Raw genomic sequence first — 9,859 nt, forward strand, 5'->3', positions numbered from 1 at the left:
AAAATTTAGGTAGAGGATTTTAAAGGCACAGAGGGCAGTTAGGCATCCAACTCCCATTTAAAGTCATGCTGTAACCTCAGAAGGAGCTGCATGACTGGTAGTGTAGTGGAGAGAAATTTGAAGAAAAACGCTGATATAGACACAGTAATTTAGAATCCCTTACATCTGCCAGTATTCATTTACTGCTGGGTGAGTGAAAGGAGCCAAAATTGGTATAACTTCTCTCTTCTGATTCAAAGCAAGGATTTGAGTCCACATCTCCTACCTTCCAAATAAGTGCCTTAATCACCAGGTGGCAGTCTTTCCCTCTTGGGGTCCTGTGAATATTTAAGTATTTACAAGAAATGGAGCAACCTCAAGAGAAGAGATTGAGTGAAATAGCCTGGTGTTTAGGGCACTCACCTAGTATGGGAGGAAAGTGAGTTTAAGTTGTTGCTCCAAAGTGGGGATTACAAACCTGGGTCTGTCCACATGCCAGGAAAGGCCCTAGCCACTGGGCTAAGGATTACAAAGAGTGCCCCTCCACACATGGCTTTCTGAACCTAGCCCTGAAAATCTTTTTCCCCAACCAGAATTAACTGGGTCTGATTTTTCAATAGTTTCAGGTTGACCAAAACTGCACTTTTTGGTGAATAAGCTATTCAGTTGATAAACTTCACCCACTTCTAGCTACACCAGCTTTAAAAATCAACAAATGTTGAGTCTTGATCTCCTCTTGCTGACTATGTGAGTTGTTGGATTATCACAGGAGGTTAATCAGAGGTTAATGGGGCTAAAACTCAGAGGTGAGTGTGTTTAGTGGAAATCAGAGCTGGCATAACCCATGCTGAGAGGCCAAAAGAAAGGAGTGTAGCATGAAAACAACTAGGTTTAAGTCAAAGTAGGCCACCTCATATTATAGGGCATTTTAACATACTTATTTCCTAAGGCTCCTTGTTCTCATTCACGCATCTCGAAGTGCCATGCTAAGGAATTACTGTTTATTCTGTTTATCTTTGGGGGTTGGCCAAGCTAAGCCATGCTTTGCTCTAACTATGGTCTGAGAAAACCAGGGATAGACTCTCGCCTCCCCCATTCTCAACTGGCTCCTGTTTGGCCCTCAAAGAGGCAGGACACAGTAGACCCTATTTGTGGTGTTAGATGGCAACAGAACCTCCCCACTCCAGGCTGTGGAACACTTATGTGACACATTAGCTGTTGTTTGCCCTCCTGGCAAAAACATTAATATCATAGACCTTTTTCTGCAGCTGAAATAATTTAGAATATTGATACTCCAGTCCCTGGATGGTGGAAATAATATAAAAAGGCTGCATCTCATAAGCCAAAAAGAGACATTGAAGAAGGCATTAGGAAACAAACTTAACTAGACATTCTCTGAATTTTGCACAGTGCCTAGCACTCTGGGCCCAGATTAGGGGATAGGGTGTGTGGCTGCTGCTACAGTGTAAATGATTCAGCTTTATTTAGACTTGTCTAAATAATGCTGTGATTGAATTATTCAATTTCACTTTTTTCCAGCCACTACAATGAAACATGATATGGTGGATAGGGCACTGGGCTGGGATTTTGAAGACTGGTTCAGCCACTGACCTACTGTGTAACCTTAGGTAACATTTTCAAAAGCACTTAAGTGACTTAGAGGAATAAGTCACATTTTCAAAAAAAGACATAGGCATTTAGGGGCCAATAAACTTTGGGAGTTAGGCACCTAAATATCTTAAAAATCTGGCCCCCTAAGTGCATAAATCTCTTCAATATGGGACTTATGTTCCCAAGTCACTTAAGCACCTTTGAAATTACCCTTTGTGCCTCGGTTTTCCCTCTCAACCATGTCTATTTAGATAATAATAGTGCCTTCCCCAAAATATTTTACACTCAATGGTACTTGAGTCTCAGGGCCTTTAGGGAAACACTGTAATATAATTATTAATGATGGTGCCCTGTGTTTGGAAATACTCTGACCCTGTTTAACAAGTTTTTCCACTTCTAGAAACAGGGAAATATAAAAAGTAGTAGAACTGGGCTAACTGTTCATTATGGATAATATTTATTTAGCAAATAGATCCTGAACCCATAATTTTTTTCTAATGAATTTGAATAAATTTTTAGCTTATTGGTTATTCAGACTTATTTGTTTCAGCTACTTCCTATTCAAAAATGTCCTCTAGTTGATCACCCAAGCACATGGTTTTGCTTCTGCTCCCTGATTGGAGGACTGAAACACTCAAATAGGGGAAATGAAATAGTGAAGAACACTCTTGCATGAATTTGTCCAATGAATAAACACTTATGTTATCATGAATATTTTTTACAAATACCTTGCAGCTATCTGAACACTCACAAATAATGAATGACCACAAATTAGAGACCTAAACTTGGCACCTGTAGCCATGAAAATACTTGAAAATCAGATTTGTTAGACCAGCTTTAGAAAAACACCATTCTTATTCTCTGTTCTCTCTGCCTTGCTTCTGCGGCAATATCTATTTCTTTAGAAAGGAGGCAGTACAATGTCTCTTCTACATCAAGGCTGATTATTCTGATTTTTGTACCAGTGAGTAACTACTGATTTTAGAAGTCAGCTCTTCACTCTGTCATTCCACTGAGAAATTTTTTTAATAACAGATCTTTTCTGGAATCCATATTTCTCTCTCTCAACTACTACCCAACAGCCCTGCGGACTGGTGCTGGCAACTGATCCAACAACATTTCTAGTTACATCCTGCCTTCTGATTCCTTGCTTTTTGCTAGCTGAAGCACTGAGAGTTCTTATTTTGGATCTGGACCTCAATACAGATTGTGAAACTCAAAACACATACAGTTTTGGCATTGAAGGACTCCAGCATAGAATCTCAGGGTTGGAAGGGACCTTATGAGATCATCTAGTCCAACCCCCTGCTCAAAGCAGGATCAAGCCCCAGATCCCTAAATGGCCCCCTCAAGGATTGAGCTCATAACCCTAGATTTAGCAGGCCAATGCTCAAACCACTGAGCTAGCATGCACAGACCCATTACAGGGTTGAAACTTTAAAGTAAAAGCTAATTCTTATTCCTACATGATACAATGTGCTAATGTTTTGGGGAAAGAAGCAGTATACAAAAGTGATGTAAACTATTTTCCTTTGAATTTCAGGATTTAACTTTTGATAGCACACGTTTAATTGAAAACCTATATATACATAGGGGATGCTGACTTGAGCTTCAACTTCTAATATTTTAAAAATAGTTGTATTCATAAATATCATTCACATTCAGTTGCTGAATTCCAGATTAAACCCCTGTTTCCTGCTGCCCTTTCCCTTACTATGTGCTGTGCACATAGGGTGACCAGACAGCAAGTGTGGAAAAATCAGGATGGGGGTGGGGGGTAATAAGAGCCTATATAAGGAAAAGCCCCCAAAATTGGGACTGTCCCTATAAAATTGGGACATCTGGTCACCCTATGTGCACACAGCTGGTCTGCACTAAGCTATCCTGTGACTGACCTCCCCTGCTCACCGGTTTGTCCCACCTACCTGCTACGTCTTGGCTTTCAAATTGTATGGTCTTTGTGGCAGAGACTCCTTCCTTGCTATATATTTGTGCAGTGCCTGGTGCAGGGGGGCCCCAACCTTTAGGCACTGCTCCAACTCAAATAATTGACAGTAATAAATCCCTTAACCTTGACTGCACCACCTTGTTGGAGATCTAGACACCCCTTTTGTCAGACATGGCAGACATTGTTCTAGACTGGTGATGTGCAAAAGTGGCCCCCAAAAAACAGAATTCTGTGCACTCTTTTATCTGAGCCTACTTACACCCACAAAATATTAATGCCCTGGACATCATCTGCATGGAGACATCTCTAAATTCAATAGCGGCCTTGGGGCAAAACTTGGCACAGAAACATAGGTGCTCTCTGGGTCCTCTGACATTTTTATTTGAAGTGTTCATAATGGCAGGGATGGGATAGCTGGGTTAAAATGAAAATGCACAAGCACAACCCCCACATTCACTTTGGGCATAGAAAGTTAATCTAGCCGAGGGTACAGGCTTAGTGCTGCATCACAGCAAGGCACTAGGTGCCCGTCTGGTGACATTTTGATACAGCCTCAGCTTGGTTGTCTCGTGTTCCTGGAGTGTTGAAGGGGGCAAGGTCTGATGTGTAGAGGTATCTCGGTAATATGCTTCCTTCATTGAAATGAGCACTGGGACCTTTAATAGGCCATGAGTCTGGTAGGTGCCTCGTAGGATGAAGGTGCATCACAAGAACCTCAGCTTCACAAAGCTCAATGTATTAAGCATCCAGGTCTGTCTGGTGATTGTAGCAGATACATGGCTGAAATAGAGCTCCTGTGCTATGGTTTTGTTAGAGAGCTTCTGTAAAAGCCCCAATTCTCAGCAGTGCTAGTTAGTCTGATGCACACTGGGCATCACTTTTCACAATCTCTAAACCAGTGGCTCTCAAACTTTTGTACTGGCGACCCCTTTCACAGTGCAAGCCTCTAAGTGCAACCTCCCTAATAAATTAAACACACTGTTTAATATATTTAACACCATTATAAATGCTGGAGGTAAGCGGGGTTTGGGGTGTAGGTTGACAGCTCGCGACCTCCCATGTAATGACCTCGCAACCCCCTGAGGGGTCCCGACGCCCAGTTTGAGAACTCCTGATCTAAACCCTGCTATTTTACTTTGCAGGCAGTTATTAATGGACTGCATTTATGGGAGAGCAGGAGAGCTTAGTACCACTAGTATTATCCAGAAATATTGGTCATAAATACTTTATTAAAATTCCTGCTTTTTCTACATAAATTTGTCAACCAGAAACTGGCAACAATACAAATGGAGATTATTGAAATTCAGTTCCCTAAAGCAGCCATTAAATCACTTACTTTTTTTCTACTAGACAAATGCTGCTCCTATAAGTTTTTAATTGTCTAGATTGTCAGTTTTTGACATCTTAATCTCTCCTGATGAGCCTGGCATCTTAAAAGAGCAGAGCCTGCATACTAAATTGTACCTCATAAACAGCAACAGTGGGCTGTATGTTAATCAGCTGCAGCTGGAGTCCAGTTTACGTTAATACTTTCTGACTCCGATTCCACACTCACACTTTCGTAAAGCTGTAATTCCATTAGTTTCACTGGGGTTGTTCTCTGTTTACACAGGTGAGTTGAGAATCAGAATTTGTCCATCCTTAAAGTCTTCCTAAAACAGGCGATAAATCTTCCACCAATCAAAATATACCCTTGAGCCAAATATTACTGGACCAATTCCTGTACTGGTGTAAATCCCTGCAGCTCTGCTAAAGTCAATTTACACCAACACCATTGACTTTGGTGGAGTTATGCTGATGGACACCAGTTCAGGAATTGGTTCATTGTATTTATGCAGCTTCTATTCCTTGGTATTTCATTAAGTATACACTCTTCATATGTTCTCTACCTTGCACAGCAAATACATTGTATACTTACTCTTTCAAGAAGAAGAAGAACTATAATCAAGCCAATTAATATTTTCCAGAGTAACTGATCAAAATAGTTGTCATACCTCTACATTGTGTACAACACTAATCCATTGTACAAATGATTGCAAAACAATCTTGTGAATCCCCAGGAATGGGGATATTGTGAAGGTGATGTGCTTGGTATATGGAAAGTGATACAAATGGCCTTGTTCCCACCACAGGTTTTATAGGAAAAACTGGAGAAGCACTTTTGGTGCATTAGAGCAGGCTACCATTCTCCATGAAAATGCCTACACGAAGGAGGCAGATGTGATAGGGCTCAACACAGTGATCCTCCCATCCTCCGAATAAAGAATTGGGCCACTGGCTCTCTGGGTGCAGGACTTGATTACCAAAAATCTGTTAATTGTATAATATGTAGTGTTTACATATATCCTCTATGCCAGTTTCCCTTTTTTATAAAAGTGCTATAAAATTCAGAACTGCATTCAGGCAAGAAGTTCATTGTGGATAGTATGTTTCAAAGAAAGGAAATGGAAACAAAGCATTTCCCCCCACTACTCCCGAAGAGAAACTCTTTTTAGCATACAATACTTGGATCCAGCATTGAAAACAAATTAGCATTTAAGGGTTTTCCATAATTCCTACACGGAGGCAAGTAATTCTATTGATCAACCAGATTGATTATTGATAGTATATCAATGGATCTCTCTTACCCAGGAAAGCTGATTTTTAGCGGGACAGTGGGATACAATAGCTGACGCTTTCTATGCTGTGCTGTTTGTGTGCATAGTTAGATTAATTCAGTCTCCAGGGAGGCCAGATTGGCCCTGTTCACTGTTACATTCACTCTAAAATACATAACAAGCACAGGACAAAAATGAAGAAAAAATATACAAAATACCTTGAATCAGCAAGGGATCTACTGTTCAAGCTGATCTACTAAACAGGGGAGGATTTCTCCCTCACCTTGTGCCTTCCCCTGTATAAAGCTGCATCAGCATCAAGGGGCTGGAAATGCTCCATGAATGGCCCAAGAAGAATTTCCCCAGCACAGGCATTGTATAGTGTCGCTGTAAGTGGCATAATGCAGATCCCCTTCACAAGCTTTGGTGTAGAAGATTTGCTGTAGACAGGGACATGGATGGAAAGAGGCAAGGCTGAGGCCATAGGGATTCTGGGCTGCACTAAGTTGCACGGTTGGCAGCATTGGCCCCCAACCACCTGAGAAGTACAAGGGCAGCTTGAAGCCACTTTTGCCTTTTTTCCCCTCTTCCTTTCTCTTGTGCCTCCAGTCTCACTCTGTGTGTATAATATTTATAAGCCCCTTCATTTTCTGTTTAAACCGATTTTTTTACCAAAAATTTCCCAGGTTTTACAGAAAGTATTATTCATTTTTTTTCTGATTTTCACCCTACTTTAAATATATAAAAATAACTTGTTTTATTAGGAAAATACGATGCATATCATGAGATATATGTATTATGATATTACACTAGTCTGTGTGTATATGCAAAGCTGTTGAAGTAAGGCTATGTATTGGTCTAGACTCTAGAAGATACACATAACAAACAGGCATGTACTCAAGCTCTGAAGTGTGTGAGCATCCGAACATATTGATGAAACTCACACCCAACACGTACACATTTCAAGCTGTCAACAGATAACAGTTTAAAGATCTGACACACTAAAATGCGAAGAAAACAAATCTGTATCAGAAAACATTTCAGAACACAAGGAAGTATTTGAAAGTTTAAAAAAAAATAGGAGAAAAGGATGAAGTTGAGTGTATGTGCTGCAAATGGTGTGGCCCAATTACTAAATGTAAATATTTATAGGCTAGTCGTTCAAAGTCTATAACAGTAACTGTTTATTCAAATGAAAAGTTTTATTTGGGGATTAGAGATATATTGTTTTAAACTCAGAGGTGGCATTGTGTTTTGAGTTCTGTAGCAAACCACACTGATGAACGGAATTCAAAGCATTAATCTACTGAATACTTTTCCCCCTGTCTTTCCATCCACCAAAATAAACCCCGATATTTACCCAGAAAAATTAGTCTTTTTTGCATTGATTTTCACCTGTTTTTGTTGTTGTAGTAATAAACACTGATACATTCCTGGGAAAAATTAAATAAAATAAAAACTGAAAACAAAGGGCCCTAAATATTTATTATAGGGCTAATGTGTCTGAGTTTTCCCCATATTTTTTTAATGGACCTAATTTACTACAACGCTGAATGTAAATTCCTTTTGAACCGCTTGTGATGAACTGAAGAGAATAGGAAACCAAATTAGTGGAGTGTCAAATTGTGACCAAGAGACACAGGAGGCATTCAACATGGCTAGAAATATCAACATGTTACTAGAATCTCGACAAGTCAACTACCAAGGAACCTATCTCTGGAAGAATGGAGAAGAAAGACACAGGGAACATACTTGATGGGCTGGAGAAAATATCTTAAAGAGCTCAGTCTGTTTAATTTATTAAAAAGAAGATTGAGAGGTGACTTGATTACATAAAGTGCATTCCTGGGGTGAAAATAGCAGGTACTAAGGGCTCTCTAATCTAGCAGAGAAAGGCATAACATAGCAATGGCTGGAATCTGAAGCCAGACAAATTCAAATGAGAAGTAAGGCATCAATTTTTAAATAGTGATTGTGATTAAACATTGGAACAAACTACCAAGGGAAGTGGTGGAATCTCCATCTCTATCTTAGTTTGAAGACATCAAGATTCAGAGATTCTTGGTCTTAGACTATGAATCTCGATGTCTTCAAATGGAGATTGGATGCCTTTTTGGAAGTTATCCTTTAGTCACACACAAGTTCTTGGGCTCCATAAAGGGGTAACTGAATGAAATACAATGGGCTGTGATATGCAGACTAGGTGATCTATTCTATTGGTCCCTTCTGGCCTTAAGTGCTCTGAATCACCCTTTTTCCATTGAGGTAGAATAAAGCCATGAACGTTTAGATTTTTTTAGGTTGACAAATAAAAAAAACATCCGCTTCATCTGGAAACTACTGTGGAAAATAGAAAGCAAGGTAGTTTTTGCAAGTAGAAAAATCTCACTATTTGCAAAGTGAAAACTGGTACAACATATCTACACAACTGTAGAGAAAAGGAGGCAAGAAAAATAGTCTGTGCAGTATGTGTAAAAAGTCTGGAGAATGTCTGTATTATTTATTACAATGTATGAAGCTGTAAAAGGGAGACAGGAAGGATAAAACCATGTCACAGATAAAGAACATTTCCTCAAACACAGTAGTCAGGTTTTTAGCTATGAAGAGGGTCCCTCAGCCTCAACTATGGTAATGAGGTTATTTGGCATAAGCTGAGAAGAGAGAGACTGAAAGACACTGAGTTGTTGAAAGGTGCCAGTGGCAGAGAGGAAAGGGGGGAAAGTGTCAGCGTGCCATGAGGCTGACCCACAGAGACTAAGGGCTAGTGTACACTAGAAGTTTCTAAACCGATGCAGCTGCGCTGGTCAAGATGCTCTATGCCAACAGAGAGCTCTCCAATCTGCATAGTAAAACTGCCTCTGTGAGAGGCAGTAGCTATGTCATTAGGAGAAGCGCTCCTGCCGACATAGCACTGCCTATACTGGCACTTAGGTCGGTGTAACTTACTGAATTCAGGGGGGTGGTGACATAAGTTGTACAGACAAAGGTGGTAATGTATAGAAACCCTAAGAGTCAGAGCCTGTAGGAAGCAAGCTGTAACTTGGTGCCAAGAGAGAATGGGGACAGGGCTCCTAAGTCTAAGTCACGTCTACCTAGGGGCTTGAGGGGAATGCCAAACATAGGTCAGACAATATGCACATATATTGCTCCTGGTTATTTTTAAACCTACGTCTCTAAGCTCTGCATACCATTTGGGCAAAACAAATCATACTGCTTCTGAATCACTGCACATTGTTACTCTCCACAGTCCCCATGAGGAGAGCTCTGGCCAGGTCCAAAGCCCAGTTGGACCTGCTAAGTAACAGTTGGCAACAAGGAGGGGTGTAATCCAGAAACTCAGTCGGAGAGTGGTTGGATTATAAGATCCCACCCCAAAGAGAATGAGAGGCCTGGGCCTGCCACTTGCAAAGGATGCGCTCAAGGGAATGGAAAGGGTCTCAGAAGCAGTAGCCTACTCAGGGACTGTGACAGAGGATAGATCGTGGATCATGGCAGGAAAGCAGCTCAGAACTAAAAAATTGCTCTTGAATTTGACTCTTCATGGGGTATTATGCAAGTGAATATTAAGAAGACTATGATTATTTAGATAGATTAATATATTCATAGTCATGACTGAACAAGCTATAATTTAAAGAACAAAAAAGGCTCTGGGTTTTGTCAGACTTTTTTTAATATTATTGAAATGAAAAGTTAAAGAAGCCTGGGTTTTTCAGATTGTTCTGCC

The sequence above is a fragment of the Malaclemys terrapin genome, chromosome 1 (assembly GCF_027887155.1).
Source record: "Malaclemys terrapin pileata isolate rMalTer1 chromosome 1, rMalTer1.hap1, whole genome shotgun sequence".
NCBI classification, from domain to species: Eukaryota; Metazoa; Chordata; order Testudines; family Emydidae; genus Malaclemys; species Malaclemys terrapin.